The sequence below is a fragment of the Lonchura striata genome, chromosome 18 (assembly GCF_050655825.1).
Source record: "Lonchura striata isolate lonStrDom1 chromosome 18, ASM5065582v1, whole genome shotgun sequence".
Taxonomy (NCBI): domain Eukaryota; kingdom Metazoa; phylum Chordata; class Aves; order Passeriformes; family Estrildidae; genus Lonchura; species Lonchura striata.
Window position 1 is genome coordinate 6368160 of NC_140720.1, and position 6000 is coordinate 6374159.

Sequence of the window (6000 nt, forward strand, 5' to 3'; positions counted from 1 at the left end):
TTGAAGCAAAACCTCTCTGGCTCTTCAGCCTTCTCAGGACTGGAATCCTCAGAATTCATGAGGATCAAAGAGTCCCAGGAGAGCCCCAGTGCACTTCTTACAATTTTACTGTTATTGAAGAGATACTATTACATTTAATTACTACTATTAATGAATGGATATTTTCTGCCTCTTGCAAGCACATAGAGTGTTATAAAAAGGAAGAGGTTAAATAACTTCTCTTTGCAAAATGTTTGAAGCAAAAGTGTTAAGTGGCATAGCTTCTGTCTTTCTCAGCTCAGCTAACATGTATTATACCAAAGAAGCAGGATTGTTAATGTGGTTTCATTTGTACCAGAGATTTTGATGATGTTATGTCAATTTCAAATAAAAAAAAACCAACCCAAATTGCTATAGCTATGCAGAGATTCTTTTTTAATTTAGTTTTGCTGGCTTCACATTTTAGTTATATCGCATTAATTATTTTTAAAGTCACATCTTTACCTTATTTATCTTTCAGTCCTATTTTCAAAGAATCACATACATGTACAGAGGACATTGAGTGAAATACTTAAACCGCTGTCATTCATAAACTGATTTATGGTATTGACTTCTACCTGCTTTTATTTATAAATATGAAAATTAAAAGCCATTGCAATGATTTTTTAGTTTAGTTTAAAAATAAGAGATTCTTAAAAGGTCATTATTTATCAGACATTAAGTGAGGAGCTGCAAAATATTCTCTCCTCCATCTCCCAGGGGCTGTATTTACTCTCAATGCCTTCACCAGGAGCCTATTTTAGTATGACTCTTCCTTGTTATCCAGTAAAAGAGATGCAGTCGGTGGGATTCTCACTGTGGCTCATTAGACCAGATGCTGCTTACAGCCTGTGCTGGGAGCTTTACTTGAACAAACAGCTCCAGGGTTATATCAAATCCCTTCTGCATCATCTCCATTAGCTCGTTGCTTCAGATAACAGCAAACCTAATCAGGAGCTATTTGGGCAAATTCAATTAATGTTTGGGACCCAGTTGCACTAAGAATGCAGAGCTGCCCCCAAATATCTATTTAAGTAGTTACTATTTTATTAAAAAAAAAAAAAAACTAACAAAAAAACCCCCAAAACAAACAAACAGAAAAAGGAAGGAATGTCGAAATGCTGTTATGCCAGCAGCACATTAAATTTAATGTGTAAAAAAGGAACAAATCTGGCAGTGCCAGAGAGAGGGAGAGGCCTGCAGAGGGCAAGCTTGGTCAAGGAATCTCATTTTTCATGCAGCAGCTACTTGAAGTGAAGAGTGGCTGAGGAAAATTCCCTCTCAGCCATATTGGCTTTTCTCTTTTACTGAGCTCTAGATACAGCTTGTTAGCATTGCTCTCTTGCAATTTGAAATAATTGAAAAAAAAACCTCAGTAAGTGCAATGCCAAGCAATCAAAAGGTAGGAGAGGGTCAGGGATTGTTGTGGATAGAGAGGTTTTCTCACACATGACCCTGCTGCATTTCCTGGCTCACTGCCCTAAGCAGCTCCCACTGCCCTGGGACTCTCAGGTGAAGTTAGACAAATCTGTATTTCTCCCACTCCTAAAACACTGAGAATTTCCAATTAATTTTTTTTTCTGTAATAATACACTACAGGAGTCTCAGCTAATTTGAAACTAAAATCATGTCTACCTTGTTTTACATCAGGCTGAGGCTAGAATCTTGCAGAAAATAAGAATTTTACATCTATTCAGGGGTTTATTTTTCTGGTTTTTGTTTGTTTATTGTTGTGGGGTTGTGTTTGTTTGGGGTTGTGGCTTTTTTGATTTTTTTTTTTTTTTTTTTTTTTTTCCCCAAGATATGTTACCTCCCTCTGGGATTTTACCCTCACCATGTCATGTTAATCCAAAAACTTTCCTCTCCTCCCTTTCAGGAAACAACTTTCCTTTTTCCCTGGATCAAAGCTAGAGATAAATATTCTGTTGTATATTCAGGAAATTTACCTAAGCCTTTTCTGAATTTCACCTTCTCAGAGACAAAGATGCATCATCCACTTCCCTGAGCTTCTTTCCAGAGGTGTATTTTACTCTAATGGATTCTAGATTTATAAAGAAATTATGAAATTATTATTATACTGCAGAATATGGTGAGTCTTGATTAACATTTTCTGTAGTAGGGTAAATATTAAATATATCTTATATAGATATATATAGGTAGAATCCTCAGCTTGACTATCACAGGAAAACTCACAAAGAAAGAAAGACTCCCTTAATCTTAAATTACAGCAATTGTAGATAGTTTTCTCATTAATAGGGTGCAACTGCCATATATATATGTATATATATCTATATATATAATGTTGCATAAAAAACAAGCTCAAAATTAAAAATTAGGTATGAACTTGATAACTCAGATTTTTGCAAACTAACATATGAGAAGTCAAAGGAAAGTGGCAAACAAGTGGTTCTTATTTCAGCTAACAATAAAAAATGCATGAATTAGCCAAACATCTCTTTGCATTAGAGGCTGCCTGAAGTTTATTTTGTGGGAGGTCCTTCAGGAATTTGAACAGTTGTAAAACACACTTGCCCAATTAAATCAGGAATGCTTTTTGAGTTACATGGTACTGGTGCATAGCAGGACACTGCATTTACACATTGCTATGTGCTACAAGTTTAGTTTACTTTTCAAATTATTTAGGTTCATGATAAAAATTTCTTATATCTCACTCTGAGGTGCAATATAAGTTTCTCTGCCTTGAGCAAGCAAGCGTGAAAAACTTAATTTGTGCACTTTTTAAAATTAAAAAAAATACTTGAAAAATGAGGTCTTCAGATTGATGTTGTCATCTCTAAGTGTTCTGAAATGCAATAAAACTAGAAATAATTTTGTCTGTTGTCCCAAACCAAAACAAATCAGCCAACCTCCAAATCCTTACATCTCGAATGTGTGGTATAAGAACTTGAGCTACAGGAATCAACAAGCATCAAACCTGAATCAAGCTGGTATTTTCAGTACCAGAGCAATCTTGATTAGTTGGGCACCATTGCAATTATCAGTGTGGAAATCAATCCTGGAAGAAACACAGATCCTCAATCACTGCCCATTAGCAGCAGGTATGGCCTTTACCAAGGAGTTCATTTTTATCTTCATGACACTCCCACGGCCACCTGAAGTGCAAAACATCTCTCAGGAAGAGCTTAGTTCAGCACTGCTGCTTCTCATTTTCTTAGTGCTTAAAGAGAAACAAGAACTAAACACAGATTCTTTAAAAATACACATACAGAAAAAAATTTTGGGGCAATGCATACAAATTCAATTGAAATGTAAACTTTAAGGAATTTAGAGATTTTAGAGGAGCTAAGATTTTAGTTAGAAATAAGCCTTACTAGAGTTAATTAAAATAATAATAATAAATGAGTAGGCTTTGATGAAGTCAAGAGTTAGTAGTTAACTAATAATTGATTGCTTTTCAGCACAATGTTTAGTTAGCTGGGTTTATAATGAAGAATATAGAAACTGATAAATAGCTTTTAGGAACATAAGACAATTGTGGGCCTCCTCTGTTCTGAAACCAATTGAAGACAAGGAATGGGAGTTCTACCAAGAGTTCATTTGTCATATTTGCATTGAAAAGGTAGAAAGGTCAGAAGGAGGAAGACTTCATTGACTTCCTCATTTTGGGACCCCTCCCCATGAAAGGGACACTGACCCATTTCAAGGGACAAACCACGCATGTTGAATGTCTTTTGGAGTGATTAGCATACAAAGTGGGGAATGGGATGTACCAAAATTATTAATATGGATTTGTATTTTGTGTATTCAATACTTGTATGGATAGAAAGACTCTGTAATCACCTGGAAGCTGCGGTGTGGATTTGGGAGCTGTCCCACACACAATAAACACAAACTTCCTAACTTTAAACTGTTAGAGAGTTTTTGTCCATCACAGTTGGATATCGGTACTAGATCAATATCTATATTTTTTTAATAAATCACAATCAATTCAGCAATATTTGATTGCCTGCAAATAGTTGTGCTGGCTGATGGAAGAAGCATCCAAAAGCTTCATGGGCTGGCAGAAACTCATCACCCACGGAGCCCTGGTTCCAATCCAAGCCATGCTATGCCACGCTGCTCACATGGCCCTTCCTGTCCTAATTAACCAGGAGTCTCAGCTGAGTTCTCTGCTGGATTTTAATTACAGCATTATTAGTTCATGGGGGGAAAAAATTTGACAGATGTTTCAGGTTGGTTGTAGCAAATTAAAAGACAGGTCCTTGCTAGAAAAACTCAGGAATGATTAAAAAGTGAATGGTGGAGGTTTCACTGCTTTTCATGAGCAGTGTGCAGAATACCAGCTACTTTTCTGCAGTGCAAGGGGACTTCTCAGCATAAAAATAAAAATTGCAACAGGTTTGGATCTGTTTTTTAAAAAGCTTATAAACATGAGTTCTTAGTTTGGTTTTTAGCTTTTGCTACAGCCATTTTGCTCCTCTTTCCTCTATAAATAAAAACACCTATTTTTTAGGTTCTAATTTAAGAAAAAATTGTGTGATGCCAAGATAAACAATAGAACTAGTTGATTACTCAGCAATTATTGTTAGACTAAGCATCTCTCATAAAGAAAACCATTAATTTTCATCTCTTTTAAGGGATAACAAATGTCATAACTTTACTAATAACTTCAGTTGCCTGACAAAGCACTTTTGAAACAAGTTTGAATGAAACAAATGCATTACAGCAAACACAGGCAGGGCCTGAAAAGATGCCAAGGTCAGGATTTTAAGAAAAACAAGAAGAAACTAGTGCCATGAATCTGAGCTCTCCATCAATTATTCTATTCCATGCAAGACTTTATCTACGCTCTCGGTGAGCCTCATCCATCGGGGTGACATGGAGAGTGTCAGGTGAACTGAGGAAAGAGGCTTTCAGCAGACAGTGAGGTAATTTGGATGCAGGTTCTGTCTGCTGGGATGGTTTCCTGCTTGAGAAGAAAAAGTTACAGTTTTTGTTTGCATTGTTTTATTTGCATTTTTATTCTGTTCTGTTTTTTAAACTAAGATACATATGCAATTTATGGCTCCATCCTCTTCAGAAAACCATTTTGGATTTTTGTCATGTGTAAGTTCCATATAAAACCAAGAAAGTGTTGAGATTTCCCTAATGCTTTTGTTTTTTCTTTAGCAAAACAGCAGTTTAAACTATGCTTCTCATCCAAGTATATCCAGAAACTATTCAAAGACAAAAAAATCATTAGGTTTCATTATAAGCATGCAGGACCTGATATATTGATAATTTCAGAACTAGAATTTTGGACAGTTTTGATTTTGACAAGTCAGTGTTTGCTCATCAGGGGTGTTTTGTTGGAAAAATTTCCCATCAGCTGCAGGTTTTATTACACATTAATTACCTCACAGATAGGAAATGAAAAACCCAACCCAAAACCTCTTTCCACTAGTGGTGACAGTTATGGGGAACTGCCAAAAGACCCCACTTGAAAGGCAGTGATTTTCCTACTATTGGAGTGCAGGATGTAGAGAAAATTATGCAACTTGTTTAATGGAAAGAATCAACCATATATCTGCCAGTTAATAGAATAAACAAATAAGTGCAGATTTTAATGCTGTAACTCAGTGAAAGCTGAAAACATCTTCCCCTGTTTCTAGGGGAGGCAAATGTCACCTGGGCTCCTAAACTGGACATAGAAACAAAGGATGCTTGTGGTTGGACTGAACCTTCTGAGTAAAAAGGATTCAGATTTCTTTAATTTACACCACACTGGGCATGGTCAGTGCAGGTGGCTCTGACCTGTGGGGCAGCTACACAGCCCTAGCTGTTAATCTGGGACTCAGAGATTAACACGTGGCCTAAATGGAGATTTGTGGCACTGTCACCCCTGGGCCATCCTGAGCTCCAGTCTGTGCAGCAGAGGAGCACACAGCTTTCCTGGGGAGCTCCTCTGCACTGCACTTTCATAGAAACTCCTGGATGCTGGCCTGTCATGGAGCCTGAGCTCACTGAAGTTAGACTCAGTAA